This window comes from Phyllostomus hastatus, unplaced genomic scaffold (genome assembly GCF_019186645.2).
Source record: "Phyllostomus hastatus isolate PE091 unplaced genomic scaffold, TTU_PhHast_1.1 phas_contig_1, whole genome shotgun sequence".
Taxonomy (NCBI): domain Eukaryota; kingdom Metazoa; phylum Chordata; class Mammalia; order Chiroptera; family Phyllostomidae; genus Phyllostomus; species Phyllostomus hastatus.
Genome location: NW_025333498.1, coordinates 1,713,115 through 1,739,772, shown reverse-complemented (window position 1 = coordinate 1,739,772; position 26,658 = coordinate 1,713,115).

Sequence of the window (26,658 nt, the reverse complement as noted above, 5' to 3'; positions counted from 1 at the left end):
AGTTGTTTTTGAAGGCAAGAAAGACTTTCTAACAATTTAGTCTTTGGTTTTCTAAATTGAAAGGGATTGTTATTTAAGGGTATACTGTTAAATTCAACTAAATTTTATTTTTAAAAATATTTTGACAGATTCTTAAACAGATTCTAACTAAAATGTAAAACTTTGCAATTTACAACGTGTTCAAATCAGTATAATTTTCCTTTGTACTGTATGTATAAAATTATGCATGAGATGACTCCAGGTAAATAACTATCTTGAAAGAAAGTCACATGTTGGCTTTCTGTACAATAGAGTGTAGCATTAATTAGGCTTGCAGCTACAAAATGGCACTAGAGTTTATAGACACCAAACTGAAAGATTTGATGACCTTGCAGTGATCTTCAGTGTCATAAAAAATGTATATAGATATATATTCATATACATAAACATGCATGCATATATACATATACATACACAATATTTTAGTCGATACATTTATTTTGTTCTTGTAACAAGAAAAATGTTCAGTACAATTTTTATCTTATATAATTCAACTATCATTTTGTTGGGGAAATTGCAGATTGTCTTTGAAATGTAAATTCTGCTTTCCAAACTTTTATTCATTTCCATTTCAAAGTTCACTATGGCATTTAGCCTAGCTAGATTTAAGTCCCCTGGGAATAATAGGTTAATTCTGCCCTGTAACATGTCATCTGTCAAAAGGTGGAAGTTACCTCAAATCCAAAGACCTATGAGTTCTTGGCATTACTACCTCTCTCTCTTCTTGAGGCTATAAATACCAATTTCCTGTCCTCCAGGCCCTGTGGTGCTGCCATATGCTGTTACACTTAGAAAAGGCCAAAACAACTAAATCTCAGCTATTGTTCATCAACACCCAAATGGCAAAGAAGAGACTGAACCAGCCATCACTGTACAAAAACACAAGAGATTTTCAGAACAAACCATTGGTTAATACAGGTTTTTGCTACAGATATTATTATTGTAAACTAGTTTCAGTGTTGGGGTAGTATACCAGCATTATTAGTTGCCTGTTAAAAACTCCAGCTTCCTTTTCCTTTCTTTTTAATTAAATCACAGACTTTTACAGGTAAAAAAACACATTTGAGTAACTATTTTCAGCTCAGAGATTTAAATCAATTCTAATAATCTCATTTCCTTTGCTAATGACTGCTTCATCAATTAGAAAGTTATGCAATTCCAACCAATTAGATTAAAGAAGACACTTCTGAGGTGCTTCTGGAAAAGGCATCCAGACTCATATAAAGGGACCCACACAGAAAGATATTGTCTCTTTTCCTTCAATGAATGCTACTGTGTCAATAAATGATGCCTGAAACTGTGGGAGAAATTTTAGTACAATAGGAGAGGCTAGCCTGCAGTCAAAGCTGACAATGGCAGGAATCAAAGATCATGGATCCATGTTAAAGACTTCCACCATCCAAGGAATTACCCTTCTCTGGATGTCTCCATAAGGAAGAAAATTCCACATTTTCCTTAAATGATAAAAGAGCAGTAGGAAAGAGTCTGTTGTTTTTTGTTTTATTGTCCTCTGTCTGCCTTGTTTATTGTCTAATTGGAAGATGAAGAAATTGATCTTGTTCTTCATATGGCTGTCTGTCAAAACCTTCTTTCGTGAGATTGTAAGTTAGTATAAATTCTTAACTATTGGAAACTTCAGCCCTAGGGTCTAATTCCTCAGTCCAGTGACTATGGCAGCTATCTTGCTGGTTATATATCTCCAATCTTCTTATATAAAGTTTGAGAGCATAGAAACATTAAAACCAATTCTAAAAGATTTCAGGAGAATTCTTCTTGATAAAATGATCAAAGGACTTAATTTCCTTGCCATACTTCAACAATTAGATATCTGACAGAAATTGGAGACATAGCTCCCCATATACATCCACCCATACGTCATCACTCTAAGAATGGAATCTGAGCTATTGCCACTGATTATTGGTTTTTCTTATATTTTTAACAAAACAGACAACTCACTTTGTTTAGAAGTCTCAGACTGGGTGGAAGCCAAAGCTATCTTTAATTTCTCATTTTAAATGAATATAATTGTATTGTTAGAGAATTCATTTTCACAATTGTCTCCATTCACCCCTGTACTCTTCCAACCAAAAAGTAAACTTCTGTAGATATTTCTCTATTTGTTCATTTATATATTGTGGAAGAAAAATCTTAATTTTTTTGTATAAGAAGTCTATTTTAGATGTGTTGCATTCGAATATGGGAGGTGTAAACTTTAGGATTTTTTTTTACATTTTTTCCTTGAAATTCATTTTTTTTCTTTTGCAACTTGTTTATATCCTTAATTAGTTTCTATGTGGAACTCTATCTGAAGACAACACTTTCTTCATATTAAGATAGTTTCCTTCTATTTTTATGTAACATTTTAATTTGTCACCTCTTTTCTATTCTATTATTATTTTTATTATATATAGCTAGAATCTCCTAGAAATGTTCTTCACTTATACAAGTCAGTCCTAGGCAAGTGTGTTCTACTTTTGTTCTTTGCTTTTCTGTACTAATCAGTCTCCTGTTTACTGCTTCAATCAAGGACTTGCATCTACCAATCAAGCCTTCCATTTACATGTAATTACTCTTTATCTTAAACTGATTTTGCTCCATAACTGCTTTCTCTATTTTTATAGATGCAGCATCTTTTATATCTTTTAGAAAATATAAAATGGGAATTTTCTATAATTGCTTCCTATGTCCTATACATGACTATTTAAGAAAGAAAGGGTGAGAGGTCAAGATAATGAGAGATTGATTTTCTGAAATTGAAATATTTACTTAGAATTTGTAATATCTTTCATATTTCTAATAGTTATTGTGCTCTTTTGCTGTTTGCTTCTTTGCAAATTAGTTTTTCTTCTTTTGGAGGATGCTAGAATGTTCTGGGTTTTCCTTAACAATTTATTCAACAAAACCAGTGGAACATTTTCTGTGTCCCTAAAACTCTTCTAGATTGTATACATATGACAGTGAATTAATGACAAAGGTTTCATGTTTTGAGGCTTACATGATAGAACAGCACTCTCCAATAGAACTTCCTGCAATGATAGAAATTGTCTGTTAGTCTAATATGGTACCCACTAGTCATATTTGAATATTGAGACAGAAGAGTCCTAAATTTCTATTTAGTGTGGGTAATGTTACCAAAGTATTATACTTTAAGTTTCATTTAATATTTGTTTAAACTTAAATAGACACAAGTAGTTAGTGCCTATGTATATGCAGGACCATCCATATATAGAAGGTGAAAGATAGGTGATAAATAAACAGAGAAAAAGAGGAAAAAGGTATTTTCCAATAAGGAGTTCTGTGAGAAAAATAAAGCAGTGAAAAAGGGTAGACAATGGTTGGGGTAGAAGGCACTGTCTTTCCATAGTATAATGAGAAAAGCCTCTCTGAAAGATATGAAAGGACTTAATACCTCAATAATATGAAAGAGCCATAGGAGTAAAAAGCAAGAGCAAAGGTGCTGAAGTAGAAGAAAGCTTGGACGGACTCATGAACAAAAGAATAATACTGCTAGAGTATATGCACACATGTGCATAACACGCTTCTTTGAGAATTCCTGATGCATGGTGGTGGGACAAATACTCTAAGTCTTACCTTTCATTACAACCATGACCAAGGATGTACTTATTATAAATGCACTCTACAGTGCAACTATGGAGGCGCATCTTAGACAAGTTTTTATATGATTATACAAGTGTTGAATTTTACTTGTTCATTCAGGTGATCTTTTGTAATGAAATTACCCAAATATAAATGTTATTTCTGTCAGGTACTAATTTGTACTATTCTAATAATAATGGACACCTTTTTACTAAGTGTAGCGCAATTTCACCATATTCATCATTCTATTAGTGTCTAAATATACATGACCGTAAGATTATATAATGTGAGAAACTCTTGAAGAGAAATAATAAGGAATTATGAACAAAATCAACTACAAGAGTGAATTTTTAAAATAAAAAATAAATTAAAACCAAATTACACATTTTTTTCATAGCTGGTAAAAATTTAACATCACCAAATACAAAATACCCTAGCAGTATTAAAATTTGTTATACCCAGTACAAACTTAAAGTATTTTTATCCTAAAATTGTTGCTTGCATCCATTTTAGTTGCCTCTTCCCGTGTCAACAATTTTGTAATATTACATTCTATTGAGGAAAGAGAAAATCATTCAACCTTTTTCTTTTAGCTTTGTTGATTATCTTTTTCTTAAGGACATTTTAGGAAAAAAAGAACAGCATCATTTGTTTTTTGCAAAGCTATATTATTAACTTACTCTTCCAGTTTTTATTAGATTGTATTGTTTTTAGCACAGTGTACAAATCTGTCATTGAAGAGGCTGGGTCAGTGGGGCTAGGTTCTCACCACACACACCACCTTGGCCACTTGTCCCGCACCACTGGACATGGAGTTGGAGAGGTGGTTAACTGGAAGCAGAGACATGGCTGTTGAGAACCAGGCAAATATGGAAGTAATTCAAAGAGTCTACCAGCCCCTTTCTTTGTTCTAGGAAATCACAAAACTCTGACACCTGTGTGTAGCTTCTGCTTTTTCCTGATATCTATAGAAGATAATACAACTAGCCTTTGGAGTAACTCATGTCCAAATAAGGACCCTACACCTAAGCTTCATCACTTTGGCTTGTAGTTATCACAGCTTATTCTCTCTGGTCTTGAGAAATGGTTTAGGTACTTGGTTGATTTTATAGTTGTATTATTTTTTTCAGCATGCTTTTATTCCTCAGAAAACTGAAAAGTATTTTTCAAAGTTCATCAAATCTCCTTTATTTTTGAACCCTGGCTGGTGTGGCTCAGTGGATTGAGTCCCAACCTGCCAACCAAAAGGTCACAGGTTCAATTCCCAGTCAGAGCAAATGCCTTGGTTGCAGACCTGGTTGGGCCATGTTAAAATCTGGTGTTTCTCTCCTTTTTCTCCCTCTCTTCCTCTCTCTAAAAATAAATAAATAAAATCTTTTTTTAAAAAGCTTATTTATTCTTGTAAATATAAGAAGCACAAAATTGGGTGCTGATATTTTGGGCAGTGGTAATATCAGAGTCTAAATATCATACATTTTATTTTTCATACATGTTTGAAGTGCAAATCTGTGGAAATCCCATTTGTAGGACAAGTTGGCATGTCCATCTGATGTAATGCTACAAGGACTTCTGTGATGATGGAACTTTGACTAAAGTGCTCTGGAAGATTTTAAAAAAAGTTCAATTTGGTATTTTTAATGTCTTCCATTTCTCTCCTACTTATGTATGTATTTCCTTTTACATTTTTAAACTATTTATGAAGTTATGTCTACTCATTCCATCATCCTCAGCATTTCTGGGTTACTTTCATTTATTGCTATTATTTTTATTACTGATCATAAGTCTTCTTTTCTTGCTTTTTTACATATTGAGAATTTTTTATTGGGTTCCAAATATTGGAATTTTTCATTTTTGGCTGCAGTTATTTGTTGTACCCCTTTAAATAATATTGCATTTTATCCTAATATACAGTTCAGGTACTTGTATATAAACTTAATCACCTGAAACTTGCTTTTACTTTTGGGGGGTTTGTCTCAATACTGTTTCCAGAGCAACTATTATTCTGGGTATAAGTTAACTCCCTTCTGAAGTCATATTCCTGAGAACTCTACAATGTGCCCCATATATCTCAAGATCTCTACATTCTATGTATAAGGTGAATCCCAGCTTTGCATAATTGCTAACAATTGTTCATCTTATTTCTTTCTAGTGGTTCTCTGCTCAGGTGGGAGGGTTTCTTCTCTCACATGTTCACATCAGTACTCAGCCAACTCCTTCAAAAACCCCTCCAGAAGATTTCTAGAGCTCTTTCTCTGTACAACACTTTCTTATTACTTTGCCATGTAAAAATCTCAGCATCCCTGAATTCTGATCTTTTTCTCCTTCACCCTGGTGAGACTGCAGGTCTGTGTTTTACTTCTCCTAGAAACCACCTCCAGGCAATAAATAGGAATTGAATAAGCATATTGTCCACTTTATTTGTTTTCTCTTTCCTCAGGTTTCATTCTCTTGTAATGGCTTTTCCTTGGTCTAAAATAGTCTAATCATCATTGCATATATTTTGCCTAGATTGCTATTTGTTTACTGGAAGGGCTACAAATTCCTGCAGTAGTTCTTTGTTCATGGGTAGAAGCAGAAGTTATATCTATCTAATGCATTGAGTTCTAAAAAGTGGTTTATTCAGACATAAAGATGATTTTTAAATTAAAAATTAATCTAACAAGCCAAATAAGGAAGACAACATGAAACCAAACTTTATAAAAATATTTGAATAAAATTAAATACTGTGTGATATTTTACCATTGAGTTTCATCACTTTTATTTATAGTAAGTAAATATCTTTAATTAACATTTTTGCTGTAATTTGCTTAAACTTCCCATAATAAATGACTAACAGAGCCCATGTATAAAGTTTTCTTAATGCTTTAGTTAGCCTGCTTGCATTCTCTCAAAATTATTTTTGCACACAAGAACATAAGGAAAATTGCAAGTGTATGTATTTCTAGAAATTGTCCAATCTTATAATATATGTCTCTATTTCTGGATGGCATACAACGAAATAATTTAGAAATGAAAGATTTTTAAAAATATGTAGTGTCAATTAATATGGAAGTGTTTTTTGTAGTTTGTGTATGTGGACAGCCTTTACACATCTAAGGTTTTGATAAGGAGTGGTATTTTTCCATATCTAAAATCATCTGTTGCTATCTAAATAAAGTGCCCTGTTTTAGTCTGTTCAGATTGCTCTAAAAATATATGTAAACTGGGTGGCTCATAAACAACAAGCATTTATTTTCACAGTTCGGGACATTGAGAGGTCAGGATCATGGTGCCTGCAGAGGCAGCAGATTCTGCATCCTGGAGGGCACTCCCCTGAAAAGGCTGTCTTTTGATCACTGCAATCTCGGGTCACAAGAGATTTCTCTCTGCTCTCTTTTTATAAAGGCACCAATCTCATTAATGAGGTTTTTGCCCTTCAGACTTCATCACGTCCCAAAGGCTATCGCATTGAGGGTTAGGATTTTAACACTTAAATCTAGCAGGTTTGGTGGGGTGGGGGACAAACACTCAGACCTCAGCACCTTAGCCACCTCAAAAAATTTAACTTGAAACTAGCTCCTTTATTGTTATTGTTGTAAGCATTAAGTTAAGTGTACAGCCTGTTGATTTGGCATACACATATTGCAAAACAACTACCACCATCACATTAGCTAACACCTCCATCCTGTCACGTAATCACCGTTTCTTTTATTGTGGTGAGAATGTTTAATATTTACTCTTAGCAACTTTAAAGTATATAATATAATACTTTAGCTATAACCACCACACTGAATATTAAATCCCCATGTTTTGTTAATTTTATAACTAGAAGTCTATACCATTTGACTAATAGCTCCCTATTTTGTGCTCTCCCCCCAGCCCTGGTAACCACCACTCCAAATTTAAAAAGATCTAATGTTGTGAACATGTTGTATGATTGAATGTAATCTATTACACCCTAGAAAATATGAAAGCCTCTGTCTCCTCATGTATAAAGAAATGCTGAGACACTATATTTCTAGATGTGGTACATTTAAAAGTGTAACACAATTTCTAAAAGTCTCTGGGAAACAAGACTGCAAAAAATTTTCTAATACCTTATTGTTATCATTTTTATCTTCATATCCAAGAAAGAGGGCAGTAGGGTCTCCCTGCTTGTTAGATTCTCATGGAAGTGTCTTTGTGGCAGCCTGCCCAGAAGATCAGAGCCAACACACACACACAGGTGAAATTTAACCCCTGCCAGGACAGTGCTCCAGGAAGGAAGGCTCTTAAGCAGGAATCATTGTTTCCATCACTGTGTTTCTAAAATGTAAATTTTGTGACTAGTGTTCTCACCCATTAAACTATGTTCATCCATCTAGTAATAAAGATACACTACAGTGGTAGGTTCACAGATAGTTTGCTTTGTCAAAATTCAGGAACCACAGAACTGCCCCACATTCTCCTCCTCCTCATGGCAGGCTAAAGACATCCACTCACAATTCCAAAATGCGTGTTGATGGAATTCTTTATTATTTCAAAAGTTGTTCCCATATTTTGGGGAAAGAAACATACAAATATATGCGATTAGACCACAGCTCATGAAAAAACAATCCTACACAAAACAATCTCACTTGTAACCTTTTTTAGATTAACTTGGTGCAGTTCCTGCATTGTGTGGAATAGGCAAACATGTCTTTCATGTGGTTTTGTTTAGATATTCCAGTGGAAAAAGCCAAAGTAAAATGTTCAAAATGGGCTCCTTCCTTGGGTGTCAAAGGTAAGATAAAGTCGTGAATTTATAATATATTGGTAGAAATGACCACATATAAAATATGATTAATATTATGTAGACAAATAATGGAAGATAATTGTATCATTTATTTAATTAACCATTTTGATGAATGTTACCATAGATGAGAATTTTAGGATGCAGACTGCCCAAAACTTCTACAGACACATATTTGAAAGAACAATTATGGGAGAGGATAGCTTGGGAGTATGATAGTCTGCTTCCTAAACTTATAGCCTAGTGGTATATAACACTGGCATTATTCTGTGTTTAAAGAAGGTTCTGTTTTAAATTTTGAAGTCAAACCCATGACTCCAGTGAGCTCAGCTGACTCCTGTCAGCCCCAAGTGCTGTTTTTCCCAAGCAAGGAAACCATAAGTTGCTCAGGACAAAAGTGTGCTGAGGTGACTCTTGTCTCTTCTTCAGGCTCCATCTTAAGCTAGGTATGTAATTGTGATATGAAAAATGCTCCTTTGCTTATAAAGGGGAAATTGAAGGAACAAAATGAAATGGTTACAACTCTGAAACAAGGAATGCAGAATATGATATCATTCATTTTATTTGCTTTTTAGCTGTTGCTCGTTACAAAATAGATGTTCCTATGGAAAAAGAAATACTCTCTGCAATGCCAGTTGATGAAAATGAATTACTGCATTTCACAGATGTTTTCAATTTAAAATGGAATATTATGATGGTGCTAAAACTTTTCACCACCATTACTGTAATTTGCATACCATTACTAGTGATGTTTATATTTTGAGAAGTTGAAATGTTTTTGAGCTCATCATAACTTAGTACTAATGATTCTCAGTGCATCTGTGGAAAACCAACATCTATGCAGTTTTCTCCAGCTCAATCATCTTTGATGAGTTTGTACTGTCTTCAAAATATTCAACTAGGATTTTGTGTGTACTTAAAGATTCTGCTTTATGTATACACAATCTGAAACTTAAATGGAAAGAAACAAATCAAAATTATGTGGCAGCATATGAATACACTTGAATTCTGGCATCTGTTATAATAAAAGCATTTTAGTGGACCTAGGCTATATTTTCTGAATAGCCAGATCATTTTAATTTAGAATTCATAAGGAATTGATGCTTTGTTTACAAGCAATGAAGTAAATTAGCCTTAATTGAGACTATGAGGTTTAGAAAAAAATTAAATGCTGCAGGTGCCAATAAAAGAAGACTCTAAAGAAAATAATTTCAAATGTGAAACATTGCAGGAAAGAAATAATCAGTAAAATTGATGTGGAGATTAAAGAGTGAAAATCAAAGATAATTTAAAAATTAACAGATGTGCATGTTTTTATAGAAAAACATAAAGTGAAACCAAAGCCCTCAGTACAGTTTCATTATCCATTATCTTTAAAATAAGGATAATTTCCAAATGCCTCTGAACTGTTCTGAGTGCAACTACATTTTTCAGTTTCCTATTTTGCACATAATCATGACTATTAACTACACATGTAATAGTAACGCTAAAATTGTCCAAGCAGTAGTTTGCATTATACAGCGCTTCTTGTATAAACAGTTTCAATTGCATGAACTTTCTACTTTAGTACCACATAAGTGTGGATTTAATTAGCTGAAAACAAAATTAAAAGTCTAGCTTAACCAAGTTAAATGCAAATTACTTTTCATGCAAAAAGTTCAGATGTGGGCCATCAAGGGTAGTATGGCAGTTGTCCAGTGTCATGAAGGACCCAAGCTTACATCTATCTGAACTATCCTCTGTATATCACTCCCATTGTTTCTTAAGGAAACTGTATGCTTGAATAAGAAGCTGAAGTGGAACTAACAGACCAGATTTTCAGACCTAAAGAAAATCAAGAGTACATCCTCTCTCCTCTTCAACAAGATTGTCTATGTGTACAAGTTAGCATTTTTCCTTACTTTTTAAAAAGTCAGAATGTAATCTCATTATCATACCAAGTTTCAAAGACTCTTGGGAAATGTGCAAAAATAAAAATTGAGGTTCTTCCTAATCAACAAAACAAACAAGTAAAATATAACCAGAGACTTTGAAATTAAGGACAATCTGACAGTAACCAGAGGGGATAATGAGGGGGAAGAGAGGAAGGGATTACAGGAATGACTATAAAGGACACATAGACAAAACCAAGTGGGGTTGGAATCAGGGGAAGGAGGTAGGGAGGGCTGGGGTCAGGGGGAGTGGAAGGGGGAACTACAGACAACTGTACTTGAACAATAATAAAATAAAATGAATGTTTTAATGCAAAAACATTGAGGTTCTGATACTAAAGATTAAGGGCAGAATGTACATGGAGATTTCAATTCATAATCGGTGTGACTGACTGTATTTGATTTTATTATTCTGGGGCAGAAATATTTGCTGTCCTGATTCCAGGGTGTCAGATCTAGAATAGAAAACTTAGAATTTTATGACAACATAATGACTCTAGACTTTATTAAGGGCCAAATTACCTCCCAAAAGCCCCACCTCCAAATACTATCATAGAAGAACCTGTGCACCCCAATGTTCATAGCAGCACAATTTACAATAGCCAAGTGCTGCAAGCAATCTAAGCGCACATCAGTAAATGAGTGGATCAAAAAACCATGGTACATTTATACAATGGAATACTACACAGCAGAAAGAAAGAAGGAGCCCCTACCCTTCACAACAGCATGGATGGATCTGGAGAGCATTATGCTAAGTGAAATAAGCCAGGTGGTGAAAGACAAATGCCATATGATCTCACCTATAAGTGGAACCTAATCAACAAAACAGACAAGCAAGCAAAATAGAACCAGAGACATGAAAATAAAGAACAAACTGACAGTAACCAGAGAGGAGGGGGAAGATGGATGATGGGGGAAAGAAGGAGAAGGGTCATCAAGGAATATATATATAAAAGACCCATGAAAAAAACCGAAGGGGTGGGGTAGGATTGAGGATGGGAGGCGGGGATGGGTGGGGCAGGGGAGGAGTTGTTGGGGGAAATGGAGACAACTGTACGTGAACAATGATAAAAAATACAAATAAATAAAGAAAAGAAAATGTAAATAAAAAAACCTTGATAATTTTGTAGGATGCTACTACATATTCAGGGACATGTTTTTTATTTGTTTGTTTCTACCTAAAGATGAAAAGTAATCTCCTATTGGCTTGTTTTCCAATCCTAAAATGAATGCATTGTAGGTGAATAAGTGGATGGAGCTGCCACCAGTCTATGTGGAGTACAGGCTGTGAAAAGAGGAGAATGAGTATTATGAAATATATTTTTGTAGTTTTTATGCTTAACATACCACTTGTCTCACAGTAGATTCATAAAAAATGTATTTTATTGAAATAATAGGGGGAAACTATCTCTTATAATGACAGTGCATACAATTACATACATATTGAATAATAAGCAATAGGATGGGCTACATCCTAGGGCTAGAAGTTGGACATGTCAAACTAAGGTAGTAAGAAGATATTTCACAAAAACATCCTCAGAACTTTAATGTAAAATAATTTATAATGGGAAGACATTAAGTGAATGTGAGCCAATGCAGGCAAAAAGAAAAATTCTTTAACATTCACGAACTCAATTTTCATGAACTTTACCTCCAGTCAATGTCACATATACAAAAAGCTAATTGTTTTTCATTATTTAAGATTTCCATTAAAATTTTAAAATGTCAATATATATACTGTGTATGTGGCTATATAACAGTGGTAATGAAACTAGGCAAGGGCTGCCTGTACAGCCAAAGCAACATTCTTTGGTAATAGGACTCATCATAAAGCACCTGTGTGAGCTACTTACCACATGTATTCTTGCAATTATGACTACATTATTTGTTCTTAAATTTTGGGGAAATTGTAAAAATTGCACATTGCAATTACTGCAAGTACTTCTGAGGAATCCAGTAATAACCACTGATATCATGGGCATCTCAGAATTTTAATTTTTTAAAGGGAAACATCTAATTATAATATATTTTGCCCCAAAATATATGTGCTTCAACTGCCAGAGTCCTCACCACTGAATCTGAGGAAATATATAAAGCTCTGTAAAAAGAATTTGATTGACAGGAAAGTTTGTTATACATGAATCTGATACTATAGTGGAGTGTAACTAGGGTTTTGACTGATAGGTTAACACCTGAACTACACATCCAGAGTCTGTGTTGCTTTCTATCAGTCCCAAAAATTGAATAAAGGATTACAGGATTCTAATCCATACACGAAATAAAACAGCTTGAAGAAGAAAAAGTAGATAAAATTATAAGTTTGATCATGAAATATTTTGATCAGGCTGGTTTCTAAAATTTATTTTATATTATTTGATACTTTTTAGTATCATGAAGACCACATATATTATTGTATTATAAAAACTAAACAAAACAAATCAAAAGCACAAAATGGCTGCCAAACGAGTGAAAAAAGAAATAGTCATGAAAATATGTATATTTTTAATATAATGATCTATTTTATAACTTATTAGTAATCACCGAATATTAGTTAAAATTTATATTTTGGTTATAAAAACTTGAAAAACATTACAGAAAAATAAAAAACAACTATACATAGAGTGTTTCCACTATTTAAAATCCAGTTTTCATGCAAGTGCTTGCATTTTATCTCATTTTATTACAAATAGAATAAAAACATGTTTTAATTTTACATCCAATAATATCCCAAAAGTAGAACAAATGTTATGTTATGTATCAAAGTAAACTTTATTATAATAAAGCATTATTTGTATAAGAACTTCAGAGCATAATGACTTCATTTTAATCAACAATCAAGCTTCTGTTTGGCACATCTGAATTGACAGATAAGAATCACATAACAGATTATCTATATATTAGGGTAAAGGTTAGAAAGTGAATGTGCTTGGAAAAAGAAAAAATAATTAAATTACTCCTCAGAATAAGGAGCCAATGATGACAACTGCTGTGCAAAGGACTAAAATATAATATATAAAGTATGATGTTTAAAGTTAAATTTTTAGAGTAATGATAAAGCATTTCATTCTTTGTTGAAAGGAAATTAAATTAAGAATTTTTTCATGCTTTTTTTTCTGTTGCAAAGTGTAATTTATTTTTTAAAAAAAGGATTAAGGAGTTTTAGACTCTCTGATCACCTAAGATTAACTTCCTCTGTAAGTAGTAGTAAACTCTAAATAATTTTTTTTTAAAAAAGAACAAGAGTTGTCTTCTGCCTCTGAGGAACTCCTGTCATTAGTCTACATTAAAAGTATTCTAATACTTAAAGAAACTAATATTATCAGCTCAAATTTTCTTATCTCTGGAATGTAAATATGCTTACCTCCAAAAATCATGATACCCCATTATTCCCATTGTTTTGCTCTGATAAACATGTTTATAATTGCACTTCTTAAATTATTATAGTAAAAGCCAGTAAACATAAACAAAAAGAATCAAAGGCCACATTCATTTATATCCTTATATAAACAGAAAAAGAATAAAAGGGACCAAAAATCTGAATATTCCCAGGAATATTTCAATATTTCAAGGCATCCACCCTAGTTCCTTGGTTAGGAATAACAGCTCATTGAATAATTGCTTAGTGAATGAATAAGCATTTGTTTCTTAAGATACAAACACACATGCACACAAATACTAGCATGTGATGATAGAGAAGAAACTATCAACAAATAAAAGAACAAAGAGCATCTATCATTTTTTATGTTTGAAGAGTTTTCTTAAAAATCCCTGTCACTGTACAGAAACAACATAGATAAATTTTCCTTCTGTTTGTTCACTCATCCAACATGGTTTTATCTTTTTTTCTTTCATTCCTAAAAAAAGATACATTTTTATCTAAATTCATGGCATTAAAACATTTACACTTATAAGAACATTAGGAATAGTAGGGTAAGAGCACAGTATGATATTGTATTCCCACCCCCACTGCCCAGGATGGTTATAAGTGACACTTCCTCCCTCCCTCCCTCCCTCCCTCCATTCACTCCCCCTCTATCTTGTGAGAGACACAACAACATTGAGTTTGTGGGTACAATTGTTGGGTGCAGGCTTTTCCGAGGCTGTGAATTATCTCTAGACTCCTAGAACACTGTCCTTTTTCTCTCTCTTTTCAGTCCAGTGGTGGCATCAGCTTCCTTCTGCTACTGACAGTTTGCAATCCCTCATGCACCCTTTTTCACTCTGCCCACACCTCTGTAAATAGAACCTTCACTAAACTCTCCTCAGTTAAACCCCTGGAGACTGCCATCTACATCTCCCTATGACCTGTCTGAATAAGTTTTGACACAGGTATTTTCTTAAATGCTTAATACTGATATCCTGATTTTCCACACATGTCTCACTTCTTTCTCTCTCTAGCAACTACTAAAATAGCACTTGTTTTCCTGTGTGCAATAAAATAAGTATGTATTTTTAATTTTTATTATTATTGCTATTTTATTATAGTTGACCCAATTTTTCCCCTTTGCCCTCCTCAACCCAGGTGACCCCCATCCCCTCTCCCACAGGCAATCCCCACACTGTTGTTCATGTCCATGGGTCATTTCATGCATGTTCTTTGACTGGTCCCTTCCCCTTCTTTCCACCATTATACCTCCCCCAACCTCTGGCAGCTGTCAGTCTGTTCCTTGTTTCCATTACTCTGTTTCTATTTTGCTCATTAGTTTGGTTTGTTCATTAGATTCCTCATATAAGTGAGATCATATGGTACTTGTCTTTCATCAACTGGCTTATTTCACTTAGCATAAAAAGAAAGCTAGAAATGTCAAAAGAATAAACAATTTCTATTGAGATTGACAGGAAAACAAAAACATAACAAAAACATGTACTATTCTTCTAAGAATAATGCCATATTGTCAAATGAATCATTTAGTGAATTTATTTAGTGTGATGTAGCAAGTTTTACGTGAGTTAAAATCTCTGTCATTCCAGGAAAAGAAAATAGAAAGGTGAATATTTAGTGTTTGCATGTTCACATGGGAAAATGTTAGTGGATAGAGAAAGATCTTAATACTAATAATTTAATGTAATGTGTTGGAAACTCTACTTTAATGAAAATTTCTAATCATCTAATTCTTAAAAGAGAGACAAAGGCTTGATATATTGCAGAATCATTGCAATTATACTCTAAATTCCACTATACTACCTGTATGGAAATGGACATTCCAGAATATAGATATGATGATACAGTCTTAAAATAATTATTATTAAACCAATGATTGTTGAAAATCAGTGATGCATGTGTTATCAAGTATAACTCATCATTTATAATATATTTAGGTGGCATCATCGTAACAGTAGAAGGCAAAAGCAAACAAAATATAAACAGAGAAACTGAAATTAAGAACAATCTAGCATTCTTAATAAATATATATATAATTGAGGAATTACATTTTCTGTGTACATTTTATAAGCATTTTTATATTGTAATTAGTTTTTCTCTTTAAAAAAGAGATAAATGCTTGATATAGAATCATTAGTAATGAGTCAAGTAATTTGATTGTTAAAATTTATTAAAACCTGTGATGAAGTACAGTGAACAGGAATATATTATTATCATTAGATTAAATAACTTAAATACTGATAAAGTAACATAGTAAAAGTTTTAAGAAGCAGAAATGGACAGACATGTGTATTAAGAGCTTTTACTTTAGGACTGTTGATGTCAGACAACAATTTGTGGTTTTCTAGCTTTATGTGTTTTACTTTACTTTGATAAATCCTTTGGGATGAGATAGAGCAGAGAGCTCTGTTAGCTTACAAGGAACAGATCTCAATCATTGGTTGTCAAAATTATTTTTGTGAAACATCACTTCCAGCCATTTTTCCCTCTACCCACAGTCCCAAATGCTACACCATGGAGCTTCTAGATCCATTGTTTTCTGTTGCGCGTGGGTCACCGGCCAGCAGTGACCACGGCACACTGTGGATGGCTCGACAATACGCGAGAAATAACAACACATGCACAGAGACAAACCAGTTTCTGTGGGGAAGTAGGGACAGAATGGCCACCCCCCCTAGTGGGGAGCGTGCTGATTTACCGTCCATACCTGCTTTTATTAGGCTCATTTTGCATAATAACTCAGGTAACGTACAATACTCATTAGGGGAAGTAAGGAACAAAGAACCCTGCCGGTCTATTGAGTTGGGGGTCAAAGAGCTGTAAGGCTGAGGAACAAACTAGCTTCCTCCTAAGACCCTCCTCATTCAACTGAGAGCATTCTTGAACAAAGAAGGTTTCACAGTAATTTACATGTTCTTTCTTAGGCCTGATCACCCCGGGAAATCCGCACTTCCCAGTACCGAGCAGTACTTCCCCGTCATTGTTTCAGGCTTAGGTGGAGCGCGGGAACTAAGGCCACCGAGAGATAAGGAGATTTTCTTCCGGATGCTGAGAACTCAGACTTTGTCAAAGCCGAGGAGTGAGGGTCCATCACCCCCTTTTTGCTGCAGCCCCCCAAGTCCTTCTTTTGGGGGGGGGGCCTCCCAAAGTGATCGTGCCTGGCTTGGGTTGTTCTCCCCGTGGGGAATCTTACCCGTCTTTGGCTAACCGACCAAGCTTTTGGGGTTCGGCAGCAGAAACAGCATTTCTGCCAGGAAGATAAGCTTTTGTCTCCTTGCCGGCTCACGGTTCCAAGGGCGTTCCCTTAGCCTTAGCTAGGCGGGGGTTTCAGCTTCTGATACCAGTCAGGGCGGTTCCCAACAGTTTTCTACAACTGGCTAAGCATCAAAATCACCTGAAGTGCTGCTTCTCCAAAGGCAACATGCACAGATCTTGTTATGATGTGAATTCTGACTGAGTAGGTCTAGAGTATAGGTTAGAATTTTGAATTTTTGAAAAACTCCCAAGTGAGGCTGATGCTGCTCATTTACAGATCATATTTCCAGCAGCAAAGACAGAGAACATCTGGGGAAATAAAAGACCCCTAGACCACTTGATTAGAATTCTAATTCAGAGCATATGTGTGGACTAGAGAATCTTTATTTGGGAGACAAGTACACAGTCTTCTATTTCAGCCAGTCTGCCTTCTAGTAAGGCCTCAGATTCTCTGAATAAAAATTAGAGGTCTAGTTCCTTTTTGTTACCTGAATGTCCAATCACGAATTACATACTGAAAGGTCTAATCATAAAATTGCTTCAATTAGACCAGAAAACTTTACAATGTCACAAAAAGTACTACTTGCAGACTTTTCTACACATAATAGATGATTACAGGAAAGAGACACCATAAACATTAATACTGGAAAAGCTCACACAGAGTTGGATGCAATTTTAATACTCAGACCTTTACATACATTTAAACATCAAGGCTACTTAAGGATTATGAAAATAAAATAAATGCTATTTTTAGGGCTATAAGAGACTATTTAAAAAATTGTTACCCTATACACAGACACAAACAGTATGCAAAGGCAGTTGGGGAGTGAATTAAATCAGGTCTTCAAATCATAAGAAAAATTTTGTTTTCATGATAAGTAAACATTTTGGAGGATTTTGAACAATATTTTAAAGGACCACTTGCCTTCTGTGTAGAAAATAAAATTAAAGGAAAGAACAAGTGAAAATAAAGACATAAGTTAGAAGATTATTAAAAATTATTAAAGCAAATGAGAGATAGTAGTATTTTTAATAGAGCAGCAGTTTGAGAGGGTGTTGAGAAATATTCAAGTTGTGTTGAGAAATATTCAAGTTTAAGACATTTTGAATAAAGTGGCTGATTTAATTTTCACTGAGAAATAGAGATGATTAATCATCAGAACCTTTTTATAAATCCTTACCAGAAAAAGAGCAAAAGAAAAAAAAAACTTCTGATAGTCTCTGTTGCATAAGCATATAGTTTGAATAATTAAAAATATAGAATATGATAGAAGTTATGATGACCTGCTATTTTAAAGCATCTTTATGAGTAACTTAAATATTTCTTTTCCAGAAAATTATAAAATGTAAATGGGCTTTCTACATTATGTTTCAGTTTGATAATTTTTCACTACAACCACTATGTAATTTTATCTATACAGTTTATATAGGTTGAGAAATAATTTTCTCCCTAACATCAAGAAAATATGGGCAAGGATTTTACTCACTTTTTAATTATTATAAGTTGAGTCAAGTGAAAATTAGTGAGTTAAATATCCAAGATTGATGAGTATTTTAAAATGTAATTTCTTTTCAGAATAATAGTTTCAGTTTTAAGTGAACAAAAGACTATACCACAAACATCTTTGTAAACATAATTTCACATTACAAACATTTTAAGAATCAGAATAAAAGAATTATTACCAAAAAGCTATGTTATTCTCATTAAACAGCCTAGAACAAAATTCAATGTTATGAAGACAAGATTTAGAGCTACGCTATCTGTAACTTAAATTTTCTGAAAATGTGTATCTAAATATTTACTCATCTGAATTTTTTTCTCTAAATAAAGGGAAAGAGATACCATATCATTGCAGTGTAAAAGTTCTTCTTGATAGCTTTACTTAACTTTCTTCTCAAGATTTTTGTTATTTACTGCAAGTTGAAACTTACTGCCTCTGGATTCATCATCAATTTAATTAAGGCTGAAAAAGATATATGACCCTTATAATAATTTATTTCCACATAATGAATTCATCTTTGAGCTCAAAACCACTAAGAATAGAAGAGAATGTGAAGTAGTTATTAATCAAATAGACGAAAGCAGGGGAAACCAGTAGCATGTTTTTAGCAGTTAATTTACCATTTAATCTAGCTACTGAGAGATAATTAGAAATGTGCTTCATGAGAAGTCTTTTGAAAACACATGTGTTTAATATATAGGGCATAAATCTCAATCTACAAAGAAATTAAAGAGACAGAATATTATTTAATTGTCAATGCACTGTGTTACATTTTGGAACCCCATTTCATTCGGATGGCAGAGACAAACTCAGTCAATGTAAAACCTATACATTTCTCTGAGCATTTCTAACAGATTAATTTTTTTATGTTCTTGCAATAATTCTCATAAAATTTTTCATTCTTTTGTTTAATTGTTACCCCTTTATATCAGCACCATGGAATCACGCAATTGCTTTGAATTTTCTAACATGGTGTAGTGAAAATATTCTCATAAAATTCTCTATGTTCTCATTCATACATTGATAATTATGAGATAAACCTATAATGTCAGTTGCTATAATCTTTTAAGGACTCAAACTTTAAAAAGTCCTTCTCAAATGATGACTGATACTTTACCTACTTATTATGCAAGGACCCCAAGGAGAGACTTTTCTGTTTAGCCCATTGCCACTGTTTAGTAGAATCTTCAACATCACTATCATCATCTGATCTCTAAGACAGAACTTTGGCACCTAGATGATAATTTCCCTCCCCATTTTATACTCTAGTTACTTCTGCAAAAAGTTTACGTAAGTAGAACCACTTAAAATGGAGCCAGTGAAACTTTGAGATGTTTCAACTGGAAAACATAACCTTTGGACCAGGTCCAACCAACGTTGTCTTAGAAACAACTGTGAAAAGCTAACAAGAAAGCAGGCATCCTGACAACAAGGACTGATGATTACAAACTTTCTTTCTAAAGACAGAATTAGTAAGCAGCCAGGGAGAGCTAAAGAGTAATTCAGCCTATTAGCACCAGTAGGAGTTTCTGTCAATTCATGTAATTTCCTTTTCTTCTCTCATAGAAACTCTTGCCTTCACCTTGTCATAGGGGTACCATTTGTGTTTCTGACTGAACCTGTGCTTTCATAACTGCAATTTTATTTGATCCCAAATGAATACTGATTACCTCTCAATTTGACTTTTTTTTTATTTCTAGGTTAACACTTCAGTGCTCGTATTAATGGCCTTTACAACATGCCCAAATAAGTAGCATTATAGTCCATTCCTCAGTCTTAACAACCCTAATTAATATATACAAATTGAACCTGATCATCACTCAGAACTACTTCAACTTTCAAGATTTTAAGTGCTCCTTTGTATGTTATGATTTCTTCCAAACGAACATTGTTCATCATGATATCTTTAACTATGAGCTTCATATAGAAATTTAAAAATCCATATATTGTTCTAATTTATTCTACTCAAATAAGACACTTATTTTCTGAATCTATTAGGGATGACGCTACTAATCTAAAACACAACTGATTAGCTTTCTTATCAAAATGTTGCCTCTGTTTCCTATGTTGATTAATTTTTCTAAATATTTTCAGTCATAAATATAAAAACTTTAAGGAATACCTTTCACTATCAATGTACTTCTCATATTTTTATCATCTACTTTAGATTCTAGTGAAATGAACTAGATTCACCCCCTATATTTTTCTAGTTCAGGACCTCAACCTCCTTAATTCAATTACAAATACTTTCCAACTTTTCACCTACTTTCATCCTCTTTCCTTACACATCATCACAACCATTGCTATCATAGTTGTTTTTCCAAGCATAGCTAGATTCCATCATGACAACATGATTCTCAAAATGTTCAAGGGATGCTTCCTGCCATTAGAATAAAGTCCAGTTACTTAGGAGATTCAAAGTACTCACTGATCTACATCCTTCCTTAGTATGCTATACTCTCAAACTTCGCAAAACATTTCTCTTAACATTTTATTTAATTTTGAACTTCCATAAACTTATTTGCCACCCTCCCTAAGACTGCCATTCCTTTCTCCCACAGCACAATCTGTCACAGACCATCTCACTTAGCAATTTACCACTTAAAGTAGACATACTTGTGGGCACACAAATACAATTTATCCTTTTTGAAAACAGTATGTGGAGTGCCTCCTGTAACAGTCTAAATTACAGAGTAGCACACTCATCTGCATATTTAAAAATAACTAAAAATGTTTCATACAAATGGATTAAGAAAGAAAAGCAGTCTAATGGTTTAGATGTTATGAAAACAAGTAAAACATTATGTTACAGTCTTACTGCGCCCGCTCTCCAGCCCCAGGTCTCATGCTATGAGACTTTGCAAACAGGTATTCATTTGTGCTCTCTGGAGGACTGTGGTCTACCCTTACCAAACACACAGTGCTATGCTCTCCTCGGGAACAAGACCAAGTTCTGCAGCCGCCTCCAAAGACTGCTTGCTGTTAGGAAGTTAGATTGTAGGTGAGGGGGAGGCAAAGTAAGAGAGATAGAGCTCAAAGAAATAGCCTAACAAAATGCAGGTTATACAGTTTAGCAATCTTGAACTGTGACTAAAACCTGAACCATTTTCAGAGTTTTCACCCTCTTTCTAGTTCTTCTGTACCCGAGTAAGATTATCCTTAAAGTTATTACTTCCTATTAGATGAATCCTTCCCAAATCCCTGACATGTTCTAATATTATGTTTTAAAATATAAGTCAGATTGGTTTATTTCTTATATATAGTGGTACTTTATTTGAAATCACATTTTCAGCTTTTCATGTGGAATTTACCATTTGTAAGTTGCTTTGCAAATGCTACTGGCCATATGTAGCTATTTAAATTTGACTTCAATCAGGATTAAACAAAATTTAAAAATTCAGTTCCTTCATTGCACTTACAATATTTTAATGTCTTACTATTTACATGTAACTGATGGCAACAATACTGCACAGCCGTGGACAGCACTTTAAAGACTATTAGATACAACAGAATTCCTGAAAGCACCTTGAATTTTAGCATTTGAAACAAGTTCTTGGATTGTTTTCTTGAAAGAACTTACATTGAGAAATTTTTCTAATTTAACTCTACTAGAAATAAATAAAATTAATTCCGTTTGAAAAATTATTCATTCATATTCAGATTTTCTCACATGTTTGGTAACCATAGTTCTCAGAAGAGGATAAGCTCAACACAAAAGTAATCCCTTAATCAAAACTGAACAAATTATGAAAAAGCTCAAAGATAATACAACACATTTGGAGGTCATTTTTGTATATGGGGACGAACAGCAGTCCAGTTTTCTTGTCTTGCATGTGGCTTTCCCATGTGGTACAGGCACTGGGGAAATCAGTAGGGCAGCTCCTTCAAAAACTAAGAACAGAGTTACCATATGGCCCAGCAGCCCTTCTGCTGGGTGTCTACTCCCAAAATGTGAAAGCATTTATTTATTAAGATATATACACCCCTAGGCTCATTGAAGCATTATGCAAGGTGGCTACAACAAGGAAACAACCACACTGTCCTTTGATAGATGACTGGATAAAGAAGATATGGTACAAATACAATGGAATACTACTCAGCCATGAGAAAGAATGAAATACTGCCATTTATGACAATATGGATGGACCTTGAGAATATCATGCTAAGCAAAATAAGTCAGAAAATGTCAAGATCCATATGATTTCACTCATGTGGATGTAAAACTAAAAGCAACCAACCAACCAACCAACAAACAAACAACAGTTTGGTGATTACCATAGGAATGGGAGGTAGTGGGTAGCAAAGGGTAATGGGGTCAAACATACAGAGATAAAAAAGATTCGACTTCGGGTGGTAGGCACACAATACCATATACAGATGACGTATCATAAAATTATACACTTGAAACCTATATAATTTTGTTAACTAATGTGACCCAATAAATTTAATTTAAAAATAAATAATTAAAAAAAAACAAGAAGACTTTGATGAGCACAAGTAATTTTTTTTCCTAAGTTTTTTGTGTGTTTTACTTTTTATTTATTTATTTATTTATTTATCTATTTATTTATTTATGTATCTTCTCTCTTTTTTATTGTTGTTCAAGTACAGTTGTCTCAATTTTTTACCATATTGCCTTGAATTTTGATTAATTTTTATTCATTTTATTTATTTTATTTCTTATGAATGTTCAAATAGTTATCTCCATTTTCCCACCAAAATATTCATTACTAATTAATTCTCTTTAAATTGTGCTTATGATTTAGGAATACTTGAAGATCTTCCATAATTTAAAAATGGAATTACTAAGCAGTTCTTTCAGGTATAAGATATCTGTAAAATTGACTCCTTTTTGATATTTAAATGTCATAGATCATATTACTTAAAAGACTTAACTAATTGAAAAAAGTGCTATATTATTACGGTGTACAGCCTTCATTAACATCATAAATCACTGTCACATTCTCTGTTATTCTAGTACTTGTATTTTAAAGGCTAACAATTATGGTTTTTATTTACTGAATACTTACTATGTAGATTATCTCATTTAGACCTCGTTATATCCCTATGTTTATTATTTGTGATAAAGAAATGAAGACAGAGCACTTAGTTCCCGTGCTCACGATCACATTTCTAGAAAATGCTTTAGCTAAATATTGAATTCTGGCAGATTGTCTTCATTACTCTATTTGAAACTTTCCATAATAATACTGAAGCTCCCTTTATTTATTCAACAAAGTTCTCTTAGCATCTTTTGTGTGTGTGTGTCTATGTGTACACATACACATACTAAGCACTGGAGCTACAACAGAAAACAACACCCACACACACACTCACACATACAACACTCTTGAATCTACATTGAACCTTTACATTATATACTTTAATTTATGAAAACATGTATACATAAATTGTAAACATTAGTAATTTTCCTGAAGATACTCTTTATAAAGTGTTTCAGAGCCTGGAGTATTTGAGTCCCAGGAATTACTTGCCTTGGTTATAAAGAAATCACTTTGTATCTTATGCTGCTTTAAAAATAAAATCTGATAAGCAATGAGAAAATAGGCATATAAAATTCAAGTGAAATATTTCATTTTTATAATAATGAAAATAATAAATAAAACTGAACTAAATCATTTTCAAAGGCTACATATATACATATATATATGCTACTGCCTAATATTTAGTATGCATGTGACATATTTGTGAAGACTTGACTACCTGAATAATGTATTTAATCAAGAAACATAAATGTAATGTTTTTAAATGTCTGCTGATTAGAAAAAAAAGAAACATTATCAGCTTCCTAAAATTTAAAACTATGTGCTAATATAGTATGCATAATGCTTATTTAGAATTTGACTTAAGCCTTGAAATTAAAGTTGAATATAATAACTCCAATATGCTTTCTGGTTTATTTATAATGCATTCCTCCAACTCCATAAACAGCAGTAAAGAAGAGATACCTTCAAACTACCTGAAAACAATATGCAAATTTTTATCATTGTTCTCAGATGAATAAAATCCTTGTTAAGAAATACATTTTTCCTCTTTTTTTCATCTGAACAGTTGGAAGAGGTTTAATAAATATGAAATTCATAATACGAAACTGTTGTATTGCATAACATAATAAAAAGTTCCCGAGACTCTGTATTTGGGGAAGAAAGAGGTCACGGAATGGGGAATTTTGTGACAACTCCCTGCTAACACATTTGAACTCCAATTTATCCTTTTCTCTTTACTATTACATTATCCTCCTCAATAGAGCTTTAAAGATAAGGTACTGAAATTGTTTCAGAATATCATTTAAAATTATTAAGAATGTGCAAATTTGCCCTGTTCACTACTGTAATTGTCATAACTGCTGTCAAGATGTCTAATATTTATTTCCTTCTAAGACAAGGAAAACATTCTTTCTGAATGTTTTCTTCATCCTTCCTGAAGGAACACCGCCTTTCCAGTGTGCACTATAGAAAATCCCAGCATGAGTTACTCCCCATAAATAATTCTCTTTTCTAGTCTTCACTGTGGCACTGCAACTTTCCAAGTCTGAGATTCTGGCTCTCACTCATTTCTTTATAAGGATCTACTATAAACCTGATATGAACAAATATGAGACACATTCCCCACCTGAACTTCCAGGCAGTATCTACTTCCCTCACCATTGTGAATAATTAATAAGTTGTTTCTGTCAAGATTTACTATATGCCTGCTCTGTTCTGAAACTGTGCTTAGAATGGTAAAAATAATGGTGAACCAGATCAGATGTGTCCCTGACCCGATGATGTTAGTCTGATGGGGCAGAGCTGACAGGTATGTGCTTCTTTGCTTAGAGGTTTTGCATGTTCTCCTCATTCAGGAAAAGTTTGTCACTGGCAAAGTTCTGAACAATCTTCATGCCACTTGAATGGGAGACAGAGAGTACAAAATTCCTAGTAATGTTCTTGACATCCATCTGAAATGTAAATGTAACATGCTTCTTCCCCTGTTCCTAATTGCTCAAATTACATAGCTGTCAACATAGTTAAAACCTCTAGTTGAAGATTTTAGAATGTAATCCTCAGTGAAGTGGAAATGGAATGAGTATATGTTTTTGGTGTGCTGAGCAATTCAGAAAATTGACACGATATCCAATTTTGTCAATTCTTCCCATAAGTTTGAATTCTTCTTCTGGAGTCCACTACATGCACAGCTATTGTATAAAGATGTGTCTTGTGGAGTAAACAAGTAACTATTGGAACCTTTTAGAAACTGTGAGTAAAAACATATCTTAGCATGTGTATGACATCAAGATTCCTATGTTCTGCTAAGTAAAATATGCCAGTCAGAGAACAACAAATACCTATGGTTTCACTTACATGGGAAATTTAAAGAAAAAACTAAACTGATTCACAAAATAAAAATAAGCATGGATATATGGAATAGACTGACAGCTGTCAGAGAGCAGGGGGGTTGGAGAACTGGATGAAAGAAGGTGAAAGGATTAACCAAAAACATATATATCATGTAGACACAGAAAATAGTGTGGTGATAACCAGAGGGAAGGGAAGTTGGGAGGTGGGTGGATGTGGAAATGGGGAGGAGAATGGGGATAGAAAGAGACTTTGCTTTGAGTGGTAGGTGTGTGCTGCAGTGTGTAGGTGATGTTTTGTTGAGCTGTACACTTGAAACCTGTATGGTATTGAGAACAAATGTCACCCCAGTAAGCACAATTAAAAGAGAAAAAATATTTCTACTATCTGAATTTAAAAGAAGAAATTCTTAATCAGTGCACACTACAGAGGTAACACCTCCAAGTGATTGCCTATTCTTTGAAGTAAAAGTTCATGAATTTAAAAACAATTTTACAGTGAATATACACAATAAAGTCACCTGAACTGACTGTGCCTTCACTTTCTCATTTACAAAACAAGGATAACATTTTGGAAAATAATATAACCCATGTAAAACATGAGAGGCAGTGTCTTGCACACAATTGTGTTGTTTTATTGATATTAACAGCAATTTAACTGATATATAACAAAATATTGTGTTCACTAATTCTAACATTTTGCTGCTATGCATAGTTTTCATATACATTAAATAAATTTAAATTGATTTTTATAGAAATACACCTTTTAAAATTCCCAGAAAGTCTCCCTAAACACAGCAGACATTTACCTAGTAACCAGATAATGTATTCTTGAAAATATCAACTGC